General features: G+C 41.5%; 1 pseudogene; it reads right to left on the bottom strand.

Moving 5' to 3' along the window:
- Window positions 1–7,930: 7,930 nt before the first annotated feature.
- LOC112430435 (histone H1 pseudogene) lies at window positions 7,931–14,440 on the bottom strand (annotated as a pseudogene).
- Between the last annotated feature and the right edge of the window lie 8,614 nt (window positions 14,441–23,054).

Raw genomic sequence — 23,054 nt, 5'->3', positions numbered from 1 at the left:
ATCCAAGACACAAATCCAAGCCTTTGAATAGCTGTTCACTGCGTGAAACTGTTAAACATTTATTGTATTGCCTGGCAAGCACACACATTAATGATAGTAACATAACTATAAGCCATCTTTAAGGTAGTGACCCGTGGCCATGGCTAATAATAAAATGATAATGTTAACGTTTGAGCTAGGCAGAAAATGTTATCAAATGTGACATTAATAGACACTTGTTTTATCCTGTTAAATTCACATTATCTGTGTGTAAAATGTGTGCTCCCAGACGGAAGCTGAGAAAGGTCTACAGCAACGAACATATGGTGTCACAGCAGTACCTGTGGCAATCTAAAGATATTTCCATTTAGCTACCTATGAGAGGAATATATCACTTATATAACTGTATCCTATACAACTAAACATTAATGTTAGTATATTTTTTTTAACTGAATCAGCCATCTTAAAAATAGTGCTGTCACCAATGTTTGCATTGTTTGAATCTTTATTTAAAGTAGTCTCTTAATGCCCTTTTTGGCCCTGTGGTATTGAAGATATCATTGGATATATAGTGTTTTCTGAGATATATGTATTACATTTAATAATTTTGATACATTAGAAACTACAATAGGGTACAAGAATAATAAAACTAACTATGGAGCTGGAGAAGAACATAATAAATTCACTTTAAGTAAAAGATTAAAGTCAATTGTTCTAAATTTTAGTTTCCACTGATTGCCTCTCTGAAATGAGCTCTGAGTGTTGTGAATAAAACATAAAGTGAGATAAGCATTTTCACAAATGTGCATTACTGTAGAGACCATTGGCACTGCCAAGTTTCTTAAATGCAAGACTCTTGCATTTGGTAAATAGGCAAACTACACTTTACATTGAATCCCGGAAACTCCTAATAAAAGCAATATTTCAAAAAATGTTTGAGAAAGGATTTTTTTTCACTCATCACAAGGGTACACTGCATAATAATGGGGGGGGGCATCTAGCAGAAATGCAGGACCATTGTGAGAAAGTCGAACCCTTCTCAACAGGATGTACAGCTGTTTGATTTCCACCACTGTGCTGAAATTGGGAAATAAATATTGTAGCCTTGTAAACATTATAAATTAATGTTTTGCAAACTTCTCAGGAGGAGGTTTAAATTAATTCAACATATTGTGGTCTTTGCAGGCACACAACAACAACTTCTATGAGCAAAATTATGGATGCAAACAAATCAATGCTGTTTCTGATTAAACACGGCCATGTTTTTCATGTAAACACTTGCAGCCAATCCTTCAGAAACTGATGGCAGCCTTTATTTCTGTGTTTTATATGTATAAAACTAGGAAACAAATACTGTATCCACTTGAGCCTGGGTCTAGGGGAAGGAAGGATCCTGGCAGCATTTGTTATGATTTGCATATCCCATGGTCTGTTGTGACAAACTAAAATGAATGGTTTGAAAAAAATTGTTGGATCTCTCCACAGGATACCAATTTTCATAATCAGACATCAAGAGCCAAATGCATTAGGAAAGGAAATGTCATTAAACATGCTGGTCAATTCATGTCTGTCTCTAAAGAAGAGCCTCACCTAGAATCCTTGGAGGTGGTAAATGAACAGAAACAGCTCCGACGATGACGTCAACGTGTTTACGGAAGCGGTTGTGGGATTCATCGGGAAACTAGCGGATGATACCGTGGAGACAAAGACTATCACAACGTTTCCCAACCAGAAGCCGTGGGTGGATAAAACCATCCGCGACGCTCTGAGATCCCGCACCGCTGCCTACAACACGGGACTCATGACGGGGGACATGGACCCGTACAAAGCCGCGTCATATAACGTGCGGAGGGCGGTGAAAGAGGCGAAGCAGCGCTACGGGAGGAAACTAGAGTCACAACTCCAACAGAGTGACTCTAGGAGCCTGTGGCGGGGACTAAGGACAATAACGGACTATAAAACACCAACAACCGGTATGACGAACGCGGCCGTGACTCTGGCAGACGAGCTGAACACTTTCTATGCTCGCTTCGAGGCTGCAGCTAAGGTCTCCAACAATGCTAGTGTTAGCGGCGCTAACGGCTGCAGACAGGAAGATACTGCCAGCACCGGAAACGTGCTCGTCATCTCCGAGCATGAAGTAAGGAGAGCCTTCAAGAGAGTAAACACCAGGAAAGCAGCAGGACCAGACGGCATCCCAGGTCGTATCCTAAGAGACTGCGCATACCAGCTAGCTCCTGTGTTCACTGAGATATTCAACATCTCTCTATCTCAGTCGGTGATCCCCACATGCTTCAAAGAGTCCATCATTGTTCCTGTCCCGAAGAAACCCCACCCTGCTTCTCTCAATGACTATCGCCCTGTAGCCCTCACCTCAGTAGTGATGAAGTGCTTTGAACGCCTGGTCAGAGACTTCATCATTTCTTCACTACCAGACACACTGGACCCACTACAGTTCGCTTACCGTCCAAATCGTTCCACAGACGATGCCATCTCTCATCTCCTCCACACATCACTCACTCACTTGGACACTAGAAGGGGGAATTATGTTAAAATGCTCTTCATAGACTACAGCTCTGCATTTAATACCATAATTCCCTCCACACTCACCACCAAGCTGGAGCATCTGGGACTCAGCTCATCTATGTGTCAGTGGATCTCCAACTTCCTAACTGGCAGACCACAGGCAGTAAGGATGGGCGGACATGTCTCAGCCTCCACCACTCTCAGCACTGGAGCCCCCCAGGGGTGTGTTCTGAGCCCCCTGCTGTACTCTTTGTACACATATGACTGTGTGGCCACTACCAGCTCCACCACCATCATCAAGTTTGCTGACGACACCGTCGTGGTGGGCCTGATCTCTGATAACAACGAGACGGCCTACGTGAAGGAGATTAGGAATCTGGAGAACTGGTGCCAGAGGAACAACCTCCTTCTAAACGTCAGTAAGACAAAGGAGCTGATAGTGGACTTCAGCACTAAGCAGGAGAGGAACTACCAGACCCCCGTCATCAACGAGTGCCCAGTGGAGAGAGTGGACAGCTTCAAATACCTCGGAGTTCACATCACGCAGGACCTGTCATGGTCCTGTCACATCAACACCGTGGTGAAAAAGGCCCGACAGCGTCTCTACCACCTCAGACGCTTGAGAGACTTCCAACTGCCCTCCAAGGTGCTCAGGAACTTTTACTCGTGCACCATAGAGAGCATCCTGGCGGGAAACATCTTAACCTGGTTCGGGAACAGCACCATGCAGGACAGACGAGCTCTACAGAGGGTTGTGCGGTCAGCTGAGCGCACCATCCGCTCCGAGCTCCCTGACCTGCACTCAATCTACAGCAGGCGGTGCTGGACCAAGGCCAGGAAGATCGTGAAGGACCTCAGCCATCCCAACAACAGACTGTTCTCTCTGTTGAGGTCAGGAAAGCGATTCCGCTCCCTGAAGACCAACACAGAGAGACTGAGGAGGAGCTTCTTCCCGCAGGCGATACGGTCTCTCAATCACACCACCACACAGTACTGACCCACACATATGGTTCTTACACACACACTGGACTTTCTGGACATTGTTTTTGCACAACACTGGTCACTATATTCTTCATTTCCAGTTAATACTTGTACAGCTGCTGTTATTGTGTATATATTTATTTATATTTATATTTAGATTTCTTCATACATTCTTATATAGTTCTATATTGTGTATTGTGTATTTTGTTGTACAGTTATTTTATTTTCAACTTTAATTTATATATTTTATCTTATTCTTTCCAGTTAAATTTACCCTTCATTCTAATTTGTGTTGTACAGTTATTTCATTTTTAACCTTAATTTATATTTTATTCCTTCCTAGTTAAATTTACCCTTTTTAATTTTTCATATTTATTTCCTATCTTATTCATAGCCTTTCCTTTTTTGTTTTCTTTAGGTCACGAGCAGTTGTCCAAGCATTTCACTACATATCGTACTGTGTATGACTGTGTACGTGACAAATAAAATTTGAATTTGATTTGGTAAATGGCCTGTATTTATATAGCGCTTTACTAGTCCCTAAGGACCCCAAAGCGCTTTACATATCCAGTCATCCACCCATTCACACACACATTCGCACACTGGTGATGGCAAGCTACATTGTAACCACAGCCACCCTGGGGCGCACTGACAGAGGCGAGGCTGCCGGACACTGGCGCCACCGGGCCCTCTGACCACCACCAGTAGGCAACAGGTGAAGTGTCTTGCCCAAGGACACAACGACCAAGACTGTCCGAGCCGGGGCTCGAACCGGCAACCTTCCGATTACAAGGCGAACTCCTAACTCTTGAGCCACGATCGCCCCGTGGTACAGTACTTTTGCATACAATTATACCTCAGTACTGTGCAAAAGGCTTGAGCAACCCTTTATTTCTTTATATTTTGCTAAAACAATGGGAAACAGGTATAGCGATTTATTGAAACATACAGATTTGGATGGAAATATAAAGCAAAAACAGAGTCAATACAATTCTAACGAGCTTCAAAGTAAATAGTTATTATGACCAACATTGTTCTTCAACATAGCAGAAAATTTGTTCTCCAGGCTCTTTGAATACATTCCAAAGCTCTTTTTTGGATTTTGGCTGCATTTTTAACTGTTCTCTGTCAATGGGGAGACCAATCCATGACTATTAATGTTACTGTGAGTTTTTCTATCCAGGTATGCTTTTACTATATTAACATCTTTTTAATGCTGAAAAAGTAGGCTGTTGCCAATCAGAAGCTTCCCAGATGGAATAGCATTGTGGAATAAAATCTGATTGTACTTTTCTATATTCATAATTTAATTGATTTTTAACAAAATCTCCAAACAGCACTGGGTGAAATTCAGCACCAAATCATGACAAAGCCTGCTCTGTTTTCTTCTTGGCAGCTACCCTTCCATTGAGACCATTTCTAATGAAGCTTTAGGCAACAGTAGATCAATCATGTGAAATGGAATATAAATATAAATCTTTCAGGTCCTGTGTCACATCTTTGCCTCCCCCTCCCCTATTTCTTTATGACTTTTAGATGCTGTTCATCTGCTATAGATAGAAAGTGTCAGGCCTAAAAACTTTGTCCTCCACTTATTCAGTGAAAGTTTTGGCTAGTAGCTCTTTGGGTATTCACTTTATTGGTACAGCACCATTTTATGTCAGTCAAACTGTTTTATCATTTGCATGTTTTGTTGATTCAACTAAATAAATGGGAAAAAAGTTATATGTTTTTGTGGCTACTAGTGGCAAAGTGCTAAAAGATATAATTTAAAATTTATTCTTTTCTAAGTTGCCTCTTATAGGTAGATTCAACACTGGTCCAGCCATTGAGTTACATGCCTTTTTAATGCTTGAATACCAGGACCAGACAGAAAATAAATGAAAGAGTAGCAAAGGTCCAAGGAAACTCTTGAGCAATACATTGGAAAACTATTGCTCAAGACCACTTTAAAAAGGGGATTTGATAACCCAGATGTCAACGAGTGAGCATGGAAAAAGATGCCACAGCCACAGCTAGTGATGTTCGATTCGTGAACGAATCGTTCAATACTCGAGAATCACTTTACTGACTCGTGAATCATGATTCACAAGCCCAACTGACTCACTGACTCATCCCTGTTGCTGTTAGCAAACTAATTCCATTAGTAGAAATATATCTGGCTTATAATTAAAATTGTGGGGGGAAAAACAACAGCCAGTTTCGTAGCAAAAGCATTTCTGCTCTGAACTGGAAGAAAAAACCCTGAGTAGAAGCTCACATCAAGAAAATAGCTCCTCGGTTCAGAGTAGCATAACGCTGCTAACATGCTAACAACACATTTGAGCTACTCACCCCCTCCCTTCCTGTGCTGAATCGTAAGCATAAGTGAATCACTCAGGACTCGCTCACCCTCTCCCTCCTGTGCTGAATCATAGAGCGAACGAATCACTCACTCACTCACTCACTCACTCACTAACCCCCTCCCTCCTGTGCTGAATCAAAGAGCAAACGAACGAATCACTCACTCACCCCCTCCCTCCTGGCTCACAGCTTCTTCTTCTTCTTGGTTGGCAACCAATGTTAAGGCGCATTACCGCCCCTGGCTCACAGCGCAGTGGACATTTAGATGAGAAAATATATATTTGACACACTTAAGGAAAATACTAATAAAATACAAATTTAAAAAAATAAATTTTTATTAAGCAATTTTGATAGGAAATTGCTTAATTTTAGAAATGTTTTTGCTCTTTTTTTTCTCTATAAAATAGTTTTGGGGTTTTTTGGGGGGTTTTTTTTGCCTGTCCCATTTGACTCTTTTGCCATCAGAATTGTTGTCTAAAGGCAAAGAAAGATGCCCAACGGATTTACTTTACCAAATTGACCATCCCAGCCTTGCCGTAATGGTCCATTTGATTCACCTTTTATTGTTTATTTTATTTTCACTTACTGAATACGGGACAGACTTGACTGGGGGAAAGAGAAACAGCTGAGAAGAGGGACGGGGGAGAAGGGCAAAAGATAAAAACCAACAGAACGTTCAGAAAAAAAAATGCATATATCAATCACCTGGATCACCTGCTGAGAAAGAAAAAAGAAAACAAGCAGAAGAGAACAAGAGTAATAGAATAAACAACATCACAATGATATATGGGAATATGACAGTAAATACTAAATATTAAACATTATTGTGCAGCACATAAGATCAACAGAACACAGTGCGCTTTGAGGTAGGAGCCAAAAAGGGTGTAGTTTGTGGGTGTGATCACCCGTGTGTACACCTGTGAGCATGGACGCGCTTGTTTTTTTTAAAAGGTTCCTTCATGTAATGATCTGCTAGAGGGTGTGGGGGGGCCACAGCCCCGTCCTCCAGGGCATGAAGCAGGTATGGAGGAGATCAAAACTCCAGACATCCAGAGGTCCCCAGAACACAAGAGACCAAGGAAGACCAACAGAGGGGCAGCCGCGCCACTGTCCCAGAAAGAGCTGAGGAGAGTCCCAGATGAGGGCTCACTCAGCAGCCGCGGAGCAGAAGCCAGGGGGAGTTGCAGTGACGCGCCCGTGAGCTCCGCCGGCAGCCAGCTGTGCCTGAGTGACCGAGCCCCAGGCCGAGAGGCCGAGGGCACCCCACCTCCAAAGTGGCCCGAGCGAGCCCCAGGCTCCAGGCCCCGATAAGCGGCCGCCAAGGAGTGAGCCGGTGTGTACCTGGACGCCCATCCCCGGACACAAAGAGCCACCGACGCACCGATGTCTGAGGGAGTCCGCCACTGGCAGGGGAAGTGGTGGTGGGTGGAGATAGGCCTCCAAACCTTGGAGGGCCTGAGATGTCCCCAGAGAGGTGTCGTCTGACACCCAACCTGACATATAGACACAGACATACAGGAGCACACATATACAAACATCCATTCCCACCCTCATGCTCTCATATGCACTTACTCCACACTCAACCAACGTGGAGACAGACATAAAGAGACGCTGTACACACGATCACACTCCCCAAGCATACTCTACAAACCGGGTCTAGGTACCCTTGCCCCTGGAGGGGGGAACTGCACCCAGAACCAGGTGGTGTTACCCTTTTTCCCTGCGGTGGGGGGAGGCAGACCGCCCCGACTCCGCAGCAGCAGGGAGGCCCCACACTCCAGACCACAGTTGGACGGCCAACTCCTCCTCCTATTCCCCCCGCTCCAGCAGGCCGCAGAGAATGGGGGTGAGAGAAGACTTTTTTTTTTTTTTGAATCATTCATCTTAGCAGTGGGATTTACATGAAAAGGGAAACAGATTAAGTTTGAGTGAAAATGTAAAATTTTTGCACTCTCTGGTCAACTGACTCAGTGAATCAAATGACTCAAAACACCCGATTTACTTTGGTGAGTGACTTATTGATAGGTTTGTAGCATAAACCTATTCGCTGGAACGTTAAGACAATATAATTACACTGCAAGCAAGACACAAGTAGGCAAACTTCTTCATGGTACTCGTGCACGGGAGAGAACCGGACAGGCACCGTTCCTTCGCTTGACCCCAGTAGCTCTCGTCCGTTCTCCCATACACTGTCCTTTTATTGAGGTTACATGAATATGCATAGGTTCATTAACATACGACGTCTACATACAAACAAAGAGTACCTTGCCTGTGTGTGTGTGTGTGTGTGTGTGTGTGTGTGTGTGTGTGTGTGTGTGTGTGTGTGTGTGTGGGGACTGCTGATCAAAGGGTCAAACATCCTTGGTCAGGAAGAGGGTAGCCTCCCCCTCACCCTAGATGGTTCATCCTAGATAACACGGTGAGGAAGTCCTGCAGTTCATCTAAACAAAGAGCACTTAGACTAGAACAGACGCAACTACGTTAATCCTACCATAAAACAATAAGACACGGTATGACCTCTCATGCTCCCAAAGTGCTGTCTAATACACACAAAGTTTGCAGACTATCAAGGATCAAAACCTCTACCAATCTACAACTAATTACAAAACTCTAAGCATATATAAGTAAATATTTCTAAGCATAAATGACAATCAACAATACAAATCTAACATTTCCCCCCTTTTTGACCTTTATGCCTGAAAAGTTCCCAGGTATGAATACCTCATGTCTGACAGTTTCAATGCAAACCTTTTTATACTCAGCATATGTCAAATCACCCTAAATTACTGAAAGGTACACAGTTTAATAAATGTATTAGCAGTTACCCCATTCATTGAGCTCATCTCATGGCAAACTGCATCTTACGAGCAAACAAAGAAATTGTTAATTTAATAGTGAAACTAAAAAAGTAACATTTTCAAAAACATCTCAACTTGGTGGTGCTTCCTCCGGGTGTGCACATCACATGTCTCTCTGCAGAGTGGTTTAAGCTCTGCAGGGCGTCATGAATGTCTCTTCCAGTTGTTTCCATCACTGTCCATAGGACCAGAGTCCAAATGTATGTAGAATAGACATTCAAACATACTAGTTGGTTTTGTGGTTCGTCAACATGGGTCTCAGCTATTTCCAAGCTGCAGACCTCTCAGCACTCTAGTTTTATGGCCTCTTACCAGCCCCCATCACCTGACTTCAGACCTTCGTCTTGTGAGGGGGATATTTATGACTCCTTAATTGTCCACGCTCTGCAGAAAAAGCTCTCTGTGGAAAGGGTGCTGGGTTCCGTCATCTTACTGCTGTTATGATCCCAGCAGCCTTCAGAGTGTCATCGTATGCACAGTACAGTGGCACAGCATTAGGTGATGTTCATAGGAAACTGCTGTTATCACCACCATAGCTTCTGGTTCCTGTGCTTTCACAGAATCATGATGTCATCCTCGAACTCCTTCTGCGCTGTCGATGGAGCTTGGCACGCTCCCCTCATCCCACGAGTTTTCATGTTCCAACGCTGCTGAAGGTTTAAGGCAGAGCACGTCGTACACCTTAGTTGTCTTCCTCAGCGTCAATATTGAATCTTTCATTTTATTTAAAATCTTGCTGTGGGAAGTCTCCTCTTGATTTCCTGGAAGCTTAGTAGCACAGCTCTCTGTGTGATGTCTGCTGTGCTGAAGATGATCTCTGATCCTCCTGAAGCCTCTCTCCCATCTTGTGGACGATCCTCTCCTCTATTTTGCAGGCAGTTTCATGGTCCTTGCTGTGGCTCCAAGGTCTGATTTCATGATGGGCCCCAACCAGCTTGACCTTTGACCTCAACCACTGCCTGGCTGTCAGCTATGCCTGGAATGGTTCACGCTTCTCACTGGGCCTCTGAAGATTTCTCAGGAGATTACTGCTGCACCTGTATTTCCTTGCTAAGAAGAAAAACTTCTATTTGGAGAGCATGTCAACAATCATCAAACCACATTCTTTAGTTCAGTGAACTTCACTTATAGGCCATCAAAGCCTCATCTGAACATGGATGCACCACTTGCATAGGTTTAATATTTGTAAATAAAACGGCTAATCACACAAATCACTGCAACAATAATAAAAAACATTGTTTAATGTTAATCCTTGGACCCCTCCTCTTGACGCATGGACACACCCATGCGTCAACTCACCAAACCTGGATTCCAGTCTTAAAGAAAAAGATTAGCTAGATCATGTCCCAGGCAACATCAGGGCATCTCCTCCCCTGGAGCAGCACCACCCTGGACCCATAATCCTGCAATGAAAATGTTAGTGTGCTTTGCATATTAAGTTTGCTTAACACCTGGCTCTCCCAGGAGCCTGCATACACACCATCATGGCCTGGAAAACAAAATCTGGAAGTAAAATCAAACTTCATACCTGTAAACAATTGTATCATAAGGACAAGAAGCATTCAACATCAGCAAGACAAGTGTCATGTGCAGGTTTTCTCAAATCAGTAAACTACAATTATTTTCATAAGTCGCCTCAGACATGGATCATCCCATGTACTCAGGCAACATTAATGTAATCGGTGACTGCTCTTAAGCAAAGTCACTCCACTTATATATTACTATGGGCTCAAAAGTGGCCAGCTAATGAGCCCATATCAAACTATCCCAGAAACACTGTATCTCTTATTTGTTCTTCTCATGTCACTTGTCCGTTTCAGCTGAATCTTCCACAGCATTCTCAAAGAAATTAACATTAGCAATACACATTGACTGTAGTCAGACAGAGGTCAGACACAGGTCAACAGGTTCCAGAGGTGCCATAAAAACACCATAAAGTCAACCCTAGCTGTGGAAAGAAGTAACACCAGTTCTCAACACAGGAAATTTCACACAGGTTATTCACATTATCAAAGTAACCTTCACATCTTCCCATCAACACAATGCAACAGCATCACCACTCATAACCTGTAAACACAGTTTTCCTCACACATAAACCCAGAAATCCTGTAGTAGAAAAAAACATCAACCAGTTGTCCTGGTATAAATCGCATCATCAATTCACATGAAGAACTGGCATGCTGTAAGAAAAGAAAATGCAAATATTAGCGCTTGCGCAGGCGTATGCATACTTTGTCACAGATATCTCTGTGAGCAACTCAAGCCTATGAATAACACACCTGATAAATGCACAGACACAGAAAATGGCATTTAAAAGGTTAAATCATCATGCAACCTCGAGTGTTGCTGTCATCTTTCTGCTCCTGTAAAAGGAAACACATGGGTTCATCTGCACCTTTGTCAGGTGGGGGTTAGCTTCACACAATCATGTTCAGTCAGTCAGTCAGTTATTTTAAAATTCTTACTCATTCACTCAGTGGTTCCTTCTTTTGCTAATTGTGGAAATTATCATCGCATTCGTTTCCACGCTCAGCAAAACGACGTTATTTCAAAAAGAAAAATAATTTAGACTGGATTTCCTCGTTGAATCCTTTTTGTGGGGGACTCTCATTTCCTAATTGTCCCAAATAAGTGGCTTTCTCCTGAACCCATTTTAAATGTGGAGAAACTCACTTGCAACAATTTTCTTGACGACGTGTAACGCTTTTAATTCCCGACTTGCAGATCTGCTCAAAGAAAAGAAATTCACAAGCAAAAATCAGTGCTTGTTCAAAAATGAAAAATAAAAAATAACAGAGATTATCAAACCAAACTCTCAGTGCACTGTGAAAGTATCAAAATAAAAAGGCCTTGTTAAGTCATGACACAAGCTCCTCATCTCAGGAGGGTAAATCATACCATTAGCATGGTTTATCATACCATCATACTAATCGGCAGGCTCAACTTCACAACAAAAGAAAAATCATCAGCTAGATTCACTCCAAATCAACCATCAGCTGCACAACACACAACATAACCCTAATGTCATATTAGCTATGAGTTTAATCACCCGGTCTGTGCTCTTCACTCATTTAAGCCACAGATCTATTTTATTCAATTTTTCCTTTTTCCCTTCATCATAAAACATGTGACATGCTGTCATGCACTTCACAAAACAGTCTGTTCTGACGTATTCAGAGTTGTGTATCTAAATACAGGATTCACTCGCACATCAAAGCAGGAAACTCAGTGTTTTAGAGTCTCTACTCAACACACAACAAACTCCAACACATCTCATTCACTCGTGCTAGAATTCAGTCACCTTTCATTAATCTAAAACCGATCAACTAATTTGCATATCAGCTATTAACCCACTAAGTTGACAGGACGACAGAAAAGCATGTTCAAAATAGTATCACAAAAGACAATTTCCCTCATACAGTAAATTACTTATGCTGCCTCAATCAAGCAGGAAGCTTCTCCCAATTTACCATTTTAACACTAAATTTATTGTCTGATCACTGATTTATCAAACCAGGATCTTTTTTTTTTTTTTTTCCCACAAAAGTTAAATTGTTGTCCTGCAACTTGTAGAGTCAATTTTTTTTCTTTAGGATAAATTCAGTATTTCCCACATTAAATAATTCCTATGTGTTCTCACCTAGTCTTCTCACTCTGTTGTCCTCTCACTCTTTTGTCCTCTCCCTCTTCAACAGTCCCGGCAGTTCTCCTTCAGCTTTGTCCTGTCTAGTAGCTGAAGTGCTGCTGCTGCCTTCTTGGGCGACTTCTTAGCAGCTGCTGCCGGTTTCTTGGCTTTGGCTGCGGCGGGCTTCTTGGCTTTGCTCTCAGTAGCCTTGTTCATCTTGAAGGATCCGGAGGTCCTGGTGCCCTTGGTCTGCACCAGAGTGCCCTTCGCCACCAGGCTCTTGATGGCGGTCTTGACACGGGCCTTGTTCTTGTCCACATCGTAGCCTCCGGCAGCCAGAGCCTTCTTGAGAGCGGCCACAGACAGGCCGTTGCGCTCCTTGGAAGCGGCCACGGCTTTCACAATCAGCTCGCCCACGCTGAGGCCGACCTTCTTGGGCTTGGAAGTCATCGTCTTCTTCTTCTTGGCCTGAACCTCGGCGCAGGGCGTGTTTATGATGGAGCCTTTCCCACCACAGCGCTGGCACGTTGAATGCATCATGAAGGGTCCATTTCTTTCATGTCGCTAGCCGCATGTGGCTTGCCCGAGTCACTCAGTCCTTTTTGAGCATTTCAACATGCTGCCACCGCCATCTTGCTCGCCCCTCCGTGGAATTCATCCAATCAGACAGGAAGATGGGTTTGCTTTCTTCTGCTGCTGCTGTTTATCCACATTGCTGCTGCTTTGCTGGGACTTTTTGTGCTCAGGACTTGCTGCTGTCTCTTTATCATGGAGCTGCATTCCTTATCTTCAGGGAGGAGTGAGCTCGCTTGTGAGGTTGAGAAACACATGGCACTGTAAATAAGTCAGCCAGAAACTTGGCCTGCATGTTTCCAATGATGTTAAACTATAACTTTCTTCCGACTGTTGCATGTGGAAAATTGATACAGGTCTGCTTTTCACCTGAAAGTGACAAACTAAAACATGTTCATTATTATCATCACTGCTTAATCAACACACATCTCTCTCTCTCTCTCTCTCTGTCTGTGTTTGTGTGAACAATCCTTTCTTAAAAGCAGAAAATGACATTGTAGTTGTTTTTCGGCTGATCAACACAAAACCTTTTTCCTATGATTATTTCTCTTCGTCTACAATGTAGTAATTTGTCTCTTTTTCACTCTTTTTTTTTTCTTCACAATAGCTGGTGGTCTGCAAAATCACCGCTCTCACTCACAATCAAAGGCAATTACTTTTGCACAGTGCACAAAAACACTGTGATGTCAGACACATTCACACTCACTTTTTCATCTGCATAAATAAATCATATGGCTGGAGATATGTGCCATGGTGATCCATAAGCATGATCACCAGTTTATTTAATTATTTTTAATCCAACAAAACAAATAAACAAAAACATGATGCTGATGCTACACACACACACGAGTCAAGGTGCAGAAAAACTGCTCATGGAAACGCTGCACACTCTCTGTTTCCCTCTCTTTGAGTAGTTCTCAGACAGCTCTTGATCTGATAATGTGTAGCTTGCTCATCAGCTCAAAAAAACAAAAACAAAACTGCAACGCGACATCACACAGTAGTTGCATGCTCTGCCCACAGTGGCAAAGTCTTACACTTACATATTCAACACAGCTTCTCCATCATGTATTTTTAGATGTTTCATACAGGGTTGAGCATATTAGTTGTTTTCACAGATGTGCTCTATATCTCAACAATGGCTCATAATAAGACGACAGTCTTCCACACAGGTCAAGTGCCTCTATGCACTTCATGAGTTTAAATATTTACCTATATCACTTCACCTCACATGTCATTGTACTGAATTTAAGCAACCACAAGCTTAATGTATATTACTTTTAACAACTATCCACCTCAATTAAATCTATGGTCTGGCACACAGGCTGCTGTCGATCAGGGCAAGCTAAAGAATAAACATTGTGTCAGCAAGGGGTGGGGGGAAAGGCATTCACCAGAGCATATCTTAAGTGCTGCTGATGTGGGCTGGCCTTCTCCACAGCTCTCCAAGGCTGGTGTGTTTTCTGAAAACTTCTAACATTTGAATCTCTTCCATTTATAAGCCTGCGATTAACCGCACGGCTCAGGTCCGCGTGACCGCGCTCGCGTGAACCCGCGCAGCTAAGGAGCCATCGCTCTCTCTCTTTTTTACATAAATACTTTGTGCTGCCAGGAGCAAAGTCCAGCACAAACGTCTGTCTCCCTCCGACTCACTCTTGGTTGCTTAGAAACCCATGATAACAACAACAGTCGGTGTCACAGACCACATGTTCTGCTCCGCACACACAACAACAACAACAACGACGACGACAATGACAACAACACAAAATAGGCCTACTGTCCAGCACAATCTGGACCCCGCGGAACTTCTCAACACCCCACTGAGCGGTGGAGAACTCACTACAGTACCCCACACAGCGGTCTGTATTTCGCCCCACTAAGACGGCGAACCAAAAAAAGTTCGAACTGCGCAACTCTGCGACTTAATGCTTCTGTACAAAAGACCCCACTGAGCGGCCTTGTACATCGCCCCACTTAGACGGCGAATTTTAGCCCCACTGAGCGGCCACGGACAACGCCCCACTGAGCGGCGAAGACGTAATTTTAGCCCCACTAAGCGGCCACGGACAACGCCCCACTGAGCGGCGAAGACGTACAGTTATAGAGTTGGACTCTAAACTTACTCGGTGTTGCTTAGCGTGTAATATCAGCCTCGAATCCCGCCAATCGCCATTCATCGAGGAGAAAAGACATACAGCGAATCCACAGGAACTTCCTGGCTGACGTCAGTCTTTCAGCGTGCCTCTCCTCCCCTCGGTGAAGGCGATTCCAGGGCTCTGGCATCGAAGGACCAATTAATGATAGGTTTGTAGCATAAACCTATTCGCTGGAACGTTAAGACAATATAATTACACTGCAAGCAAGACACAAGTAGGCAAACTTCTTCATGGTACTCGTGCACGGGAGAGAACCGGACAGGCACCGTTCCTTCGCTTGACCCCAGTAGCTCTCGTCCGTTCTCCCATACACTGTCCTTTTATTGAGGTTACATGAATATGCATAGGTTCATTAACATACGACGTCTACATACAAACAAAGAGTACCTTGCCTGTGTGTGTGTGTGTGTGTGTGTGTGTGTGTGTGTGTGTGTGTGTGTGTGTGTGTGGGGACTGCTGATCAAAGGGTCAAACATCCTTGGTCAGGAAGAGGGTAGCCTCCCCCTCACCCTAGATGGTTCATCCTAGATAACACGGTGAGGAAGTCCTGCAGTTCATCTAAACAAAGAGCACTTAGACTAGAACAGACGCAACTACGTTAATCCTACCATAAAACAATAAGACACGGTATGACCTCTCATGCTCCCAAAGTGCTGTCTAATACACACAAAGTTTGCAGACTATCAAGGATCAAAACCTCTACCAATCTACAACTAATTACAAAACTCTAAGCATATATAAGTAAATATTTCTAAGCATAAATGACAATCAACAATACAAATCTAACACTTATTAACACTCGATTCAGTAAAAAGAATCAAATTTACCATCACTAGCCACAGCTATTAACAGTTATTGTAGTTTCTTGTGTATTAAAACAGGGTATTACCTTTTTGCAAATCAATCTGAGTTACCATAAGCCATGCTGAAATTGGTATAGATATTTCCTGTTTCCTCATTACTTACTTAGTATGACGGAGGGTTGTAGAATTGTTAGAAGTGCAAACACAGCCACCACTTCCAAAATTATGTGTGATTCATACTAGTGAGATCTTCTGTTCCCAGTTCAATAAGATTTCTAAAAATACCACCAAAGCTAAAATATGAAGTACTAAAAATGAAACAAACAAACAAACAAAAAAAGGAATCACACAGTGCCTTCATATTCTTTATTATTTTCCTACACTTCGCATTAAATAAAGCATCATGTTGACTGACTGACTACTACACAGCTGCATTTTTCCAGTCCCATCTGCTATCAATGGGCCGGTATTGCACTTAGTGGCAATCTATCGTGAATGTATGGATCAGTTCTATAAATGCAACCTTCTCACATTTCTTGCCTGAAATAAAAACAGAAGAAAAAAACACCTTTGGCAAGTATAATTACAGTTGGGTTAGTTTATTATTTTCTGTCCAAGTAATGCAACTGCCATCAAACTGCAACACATTTCAGAAAGCCTGAAGTCCAAATCTAGAATCAGAATCAGAATCAGTAATGTTAGAAATGTACTCTTAATGCTTTATTTTTCACTACTGTCTAAATAGCAGAGTTGAAGGTTGAGCAACAAGAACTTTCTGCTCAAGAGTGTCATCAAGCCATGACACTTGATTCCCTTTCCGCTGCTTCCACAGTGGCTACCATATTGAATTATGCATTCAGCCTCTGGCATTAATTAAGCTAATATTAATTAAGTCTCTTTTAGGTGGCTAAGCTATCCCCAGTCACAACTTGCGTTATAAAGAGCGGAGTATGGGGATCCGACACATTTGTGTCACATCAAGTGTTGTGTGTTGTGTAAGATGAAGTGATCTTGTCACTCCTTGAGGTGAACACAGTATTCATGCTTCAAGGCTAAAGTAGACAATGAGGCAGCCTTGGGCAAACTGGAGATACTGATGGGAGATTATAGTCTCCAAAGTGACACTTGCCTAACTGATTATAGTAATAATGAATAAAGGAAGCAAACAGAAAGCCTATGCATGGCTGACTTGTGTAACTTAACAGTAGCACAAAATGATAAGCGGTAGGCATCTCTCAGTGCTATTAACGTTGAAGGAATCTTACAAGAGAAAGGAAATTTCTCTTTTCAAAGAAGTAGAAGGGTACAGAAATGTACCTTTCTTGTCCTTGACCGAAGACCCATTCCTGATGATGGTAGAAAAATAGGACCACTTTCCCCATCCTTTCAAGTCTATTACACATAACCATGTAAATGTATTTTATCCACCTCATTGGACATGTTGTTTTTGAGAGTGAGAAGAGCAGTTTAGGATTCTTTCTGAGAAAGTAAATATCTTCCTTTTGCCAATATTTTTTTTTTTTTGGGGGGGGGGGGTTAAAGAAGATCAAAAACATGTTCAAGGGATCTATATTTGAATCCTGGTAATATTCATTTTATAAACATTTAGTTTTATACTGATAGACCAAAGACTGAGTATAAACAGAGTTTAAAGGTCAAATTAATAGAAAATACAATTTCTAGATTGCTAATGCATTCCAGTTTGTAGGCAATGTATCTTTTTATCATTTCTTGAATTAAATCAAAAGAAAAGCATATACTTTTGCATACAGTTGTACACTTGTATCAGTTACTTATGTTCAGTTTATTTAACTCTATATCTCAGTCCAAAGTACAGAAATAGATGGAGCTGCCGAGCAGGGAGTCTCATTACGCCTTTCAAAAATCAATTTTTTCCAAGTTTTAATTAACTTTAAGGTTAGAAAACATATAATTAAAACCAGTGCAGGATTATATTCCTAAAATATTAAATCATTGCATGTAGTCAGTGAACAAAGCAAAATTTTATTAAAGAGTAAAATTAAAGTTATAAGGGCCGACGCTCTCTTTACCCGAAAGGACCTGCAGGGAAAAAGTTTCATTTTTCAAAGAAATTATATGAATTTCCTTAAAATGTAAAGAATGTATCACTGTGGGGTATTGCTTTTTATTAGTTTTTTAAAAAACTTTTATCTTTATGTTTTTCTAACCCATATGTATAATAATCCAAAACAATAATACATGTCGTAGCCATATGTACTCTTTTTAGCGATAACTATTGGCACAGAGCTAAGAGTTGCAGATAAAATGTTTGAGTTTTAAACAGTGGGGAAAGAACACCAGCCCTCTAAGGATTTTTTTTTCAGCTTCCATTCAGCAGCAGCAAGCTTGTTGCTGTTTGGATGTGCTCCAAAATTCAAGCACAAAAATGCAAATTCAGTAGTATCGCCCAGAAGCAAAATTCAGTAATGGGAGAAGTTGCTCCACACATAATATTGCCAGTAGTGCCTGTACAGTTCTACTACTCCTCCAAGGGTGGTTAGGATAGTCTGTCACCAGAGACTTAAGAAAGAAAACCCAATTTATACAGGTTGTAAAACTTTCCTTTGGGTTACTACATTCAGTTAGTTTGCTGCACTGTTACACTTCAACGGGTATCTTTTAATTCAAGATTTCATACATCCCCTTTGGAAGAACGCAAGAGCTGTAGCAGTTTACCCACGGCCCAGGGCAAAGGGTAACGTGAGGATATTACAAAATAAGTAGTTTAATTGATTTTACTTGAGAATGACTCAAGACCATATAATAATAACAATAATGGATTGGATTTATATAGCGCTTTTCAAGGCACCCACAGCGCTTTACAATGCCACTATTCAATCACACTCACTTTCACACAGTGGTGGAGGCAAGCTACAGTTGTAGCCACAGCTGCCCTGGGGCAGGCTGACAGAAGCGAGGCTGCCATATCGCGCCATCGGCCCCTCTGGCCAACACCAGTAGGCGGGAGGGTAAAGTGTCTTGCCCAAGGACACAACGACCAGGACAGAGAGTCCGGGGATCGAACCGGCGACCTTCTGGTTACAGATGCGCTTCCCAACCCCCTGAGCCACGGTCGCCCTTATGGTGTAATAATTTCTTTATTCTTTCACAGAAATGAAGCTTGCATATAAATTCAGTAAGGAAGGTTTAATAAGCTTGTGATCTGTCTGTTTGTTTTAAATCTCAGTACCCTTCAGTCATTCTGCTTTTTAGACTCTTGTTGGTTAAACTGACCTCAACCCCATCAGAACCTCATACCTGCCAGAAAGAGAAACCAAACTAATGTATCCACATAGGAAAAACACCTGGCATCAGTGTAGCCAGAGGCATTCTCAAGGACAGACATGCAACAAAGAATCCTGACTTGGAACCTAAAAGATTAAAAATTTTAACAAAGTTTTATGTCCAAAAGTCAGATAAATTAAGTTAGAAAGCTAATTTTTTTTCAACATATGTCTAATGATTTTAAAATGATTGCCAAGTTTCAAGACTTGCTTTTAGAAAGACCTTCATAGGGCTAATAACAGTTTTCTTTGAAGGTTGGTTCTCACATTTTCTAAGCCTTGGTTTTCACACTGAAAGCTGACTTTGAAACTGTCCATGGGATTGTGCATACAAGCACATGAAGAGGTTAAAATCCACCTGGGCCTTAATGTATTGTTCTCACACTGTGTTCTGTATGAGATGCTGTTAGCCTGATATACTTTTCTCAGCTGTCAGTTTTAACTTTATGTTTAACTTTATCTGGGTCAAGGTTACATAATGTTGGACTAGTTTTGGAAAGGGGTGACAAGTAAACTTTCTGATTTATATTGATGCTGTTTGACTTTAACCTTAACCAGGTTTATCTGAAAGCTGAAAAGTTCTTGTCCCCTATGAAATTCATGAAACAGCTACGGAATAGTATAACAACCCAAAGAGCAATATGTAACCAACTAACTGATCACCATTTGACTTTTCTCTGCAGGTTACAGGGTTTTTGAGATATTTATACAACAGTGCAGATAAAATATTGACCATTATTTCCAAATGCAGTAATTTATATTTGAAGGCAGCTACATGCAGTACATAGCCCTGGACCTTTACTGGCTCTGTATAGAAGTGGATTAAAAGCTGAATACAATGTGTACACCTCCAACTTCATCACAGCTGATTAATAGCACTCTGAAACTACCTACTGTAAAAACACAATACACAGCATCCACAGCTTTCTTATTTCATTCCTCCAAAGGGGTGGGCTCAGTGGACACGTTAATGCAATCAGCTGTGTGCTCCTGCTGCACACAAGAACCTTTTGCCACAAGATAATCCCTCTCTTGTGCGATTTTCTAGCTGTCAGTGTAGTGATGGCAATTACAGGCCCAGAGGTGCCAAGCAGGTGGCCTTGGAGCTTTAAATCAGTCAGGTGGTCTATAGGGGCCATTTAACCTTGCTCTTTGTTGGAACCACTTTGAGGAGAAAAAAAAAAGCTGTACCAAATACCCAGTATGTGTGCATGACTGTATATAATCTGTACCTCATCTGGCTTACAGTTCAATACCAACAGCTTTTTCTACAGTGCAGTTGGGTCTACCTTTATTCTCCCTCTTCTAGTAAGAAAATAAAATTCCCAAATAAGTGCATTCTCTCATTTTTTTAGGGGGGAAAGAAACATAAAAACTGTTGTTGAGTTAGTGAGGGAAATTCACATGCACACTTAGGGATATGCACACACATACTGTGAATGTAAACAGAAGTAAATTAGGTGCCTAGAAAAACTATTATCCCAAACCACTTCTTTGTGTGAAAGGAACAACAGGAGCAAAAAAACAATAATACTTGTCATGGGGGCTTCAAAGGGGCAGTTCAGTAATTTAGTTTTGCTCTTCGTAAAGTTGGGAAACTTGTGAAATGGGATGTTAACAAAACTGGAAACCAAAAGACTCCAAGGCACTCCTGATTTCAATAGTTATTAAAATGATTTTTCTGTGATTGCACGGTGATGTTAAAAAAAGAACTTAAAAATTCAATTTTCTAGTGGTGTTGCACCAATGGGAATCCTCCATCTGTGGTGAATGAAAATCTCCCTAGACTGGTTTAGGTGAAATTCCAAAATTATCTGGCCTATAAACTTATAGGCCAGATAATTTTGGAATTTCAGTGGTGAAACCACTACATGTTTATTGGTTTTCTTTTCAAAATGAGGTTGCAATTAACCATTTCATATAACTGAAAAACCTTGTTTGTTAGCTATACAAAAGATAACCAAAAATATTTTTAGTTTCTGAAGAAGACTGTGCACAAAAGAAGCAGTGGATGGTATCAAAGTAAACAGCCTTTTCCCAACCTCAGCAGTCTGTTGTAGTGGCATTCAACACTTCGAACAGAGCTCCATGTGTTCAGTCTATTCAACTTGAACTACATAACCTAAGAAAATACCCCAAAATTACAGTATTTATCATTTAAAAGGCATCTTATCATTCAGTTTTTCCAGAAAGGCTTAGGAGGAACTTTTCAAAATAATTGCGCATCATGCACCGAATAGCAAACCTAAAGGTCAGGAAAGCTCATAGAAAATATGTAACTACCCAAGTCTTTTAAATTTTTCCATTGCCTTTTTCAATATGGTGTTCCACATCTATTCAGACTTTTTTTCTCTCCCTGAATATTGCATCAGTTAGTATGTAACTATTTTACACTCAGTCAGCAAGTCAGTATTTAAATTACTGCACTTGACCCACGTGCCATTTGCAGACAAGGTTCAGCATAATCACTACAAGTTTTACTGATGCCAATAGATTAACCTGCTACTGACTATTTTTACTGCTGGATATTTTTTATTAATATTATTTTTCACTGAACTGACCCAAACAAGAAATATAAGAAACAAGAATGCGTGTCAAAGATTGGGATTTTGGGTTTTTTATTGTGTTTTAGGTTGTTTGTCCAAAGACATGCAGTTTGTGGGGATAGGTTAATTGGATAATCCAAATTGCCACTAGGTGTGAATGTGCGAGTGAATGTGAGTATGAATGGTTGTCTGTCCTTGTGTGTTAGCCCTGTGACAGACTGGCGACCTGTCCAGGGTGTACCCTGCCTCTCGCCCTATGACAGCTGGGATTGGCACTAGCACCCCCCGCGACCCTGAAAAAGGATAAGCGGTAGCGAATGGATGGATGGATGGATGGATATTTTGTTTTGTTTCTTTTAAAAAAAATCTGCTCGTTCTTTCCAATTTTTTTTGTAGTGTTTGTACCAAACATTTCTTTGACACTGCAAAAATTGAATTACCTATCTAGCAACAGAGTGTAGATGCTGTAGATGTGCCTGTGGATTTCTCATCTGAGCATTCAATCTCTCCAGAAAAAAATATTTTTATATAATCTTTTACATGCTGAGACTTTAACTTATAGAGTTCAGAATACTGTTATCGCTCAGTCAGCATTTGTCCACTAAAAAAGAAAAAGGCTATAATGAGAGAAAAAATATAGCTATAACATATTTTATTCAACTTCAATTTCCACAGCTATGTTACATAATGATCTTCAGCTGAAGCTTCACTCTTTGCTGGGTCAGTTATTGGTAGAGTTAACAGTGTCATTTAGCTGCCTCCACTGCAACTTCATCATCTTGAACAGCAGCTGTCTAAATCAGTAAGCCATGTCACCATGATGTCCACCCTAATACGCAGCTTTGTTCTGTTCTGCATCTGTGATGAGCTGACAATAAATATATTTGAACCAGTTATCAAATCCAACTGGCAAGTCTCATAAAGCATTTTTTTAAACTAGCTTAGCCTTTCTGTCCTGGTTGCTTCCTCTGCAAGCCATTATGCAACCTACCTTTACCCCAGTTCCTCCTTTTCCTAGTATAGATAATTATCAGTGGCTTCCTGCTTTGTTTTATATCCAAGTTTTTTCTGTGCACCTCTCTAAGCTTCCCCATGTATGTATGTGGAAGAGCCATAAGATCTCGAAATAGATCCAAAATACAAGTTCTTACAAAGCTAATAACATTACTAAAGTAGGGTGTAGGAATGAGGACCCACGTGCGGAATACAGAAGGGAGATTACAAAATTAGGCTGTTATTGAGGCCAAATATAAATAAATGAAACCCAGAGGCAGAGGATTTCGTAGAATGTAACACACGGGTAGACATAACAGACACCTTGACAAAGGGAAGACAGAGCTCTATATTATCCCTTCTCGC

This window comes from Maylandia zebra, linkage group LG23 (genome assembly GCF_041146795.1).
Source record: "Maylandia zebra isolate NMK-2024a linkage group LG23, Mzebra_GT3a, whole genome shotgun sequence".
Taxonomy (NCBI): domain Eukaryota; kingdom Metazoa; phylum Chordata; class Actinopteri; order Cichliformes; family Cichlidae; genus Maylandia; species Maylandia zebra.
Note: the sequence above shows the minus strand (reverse complement) of the source record. Positions and strands in the feature narration are given on the sequence as shown.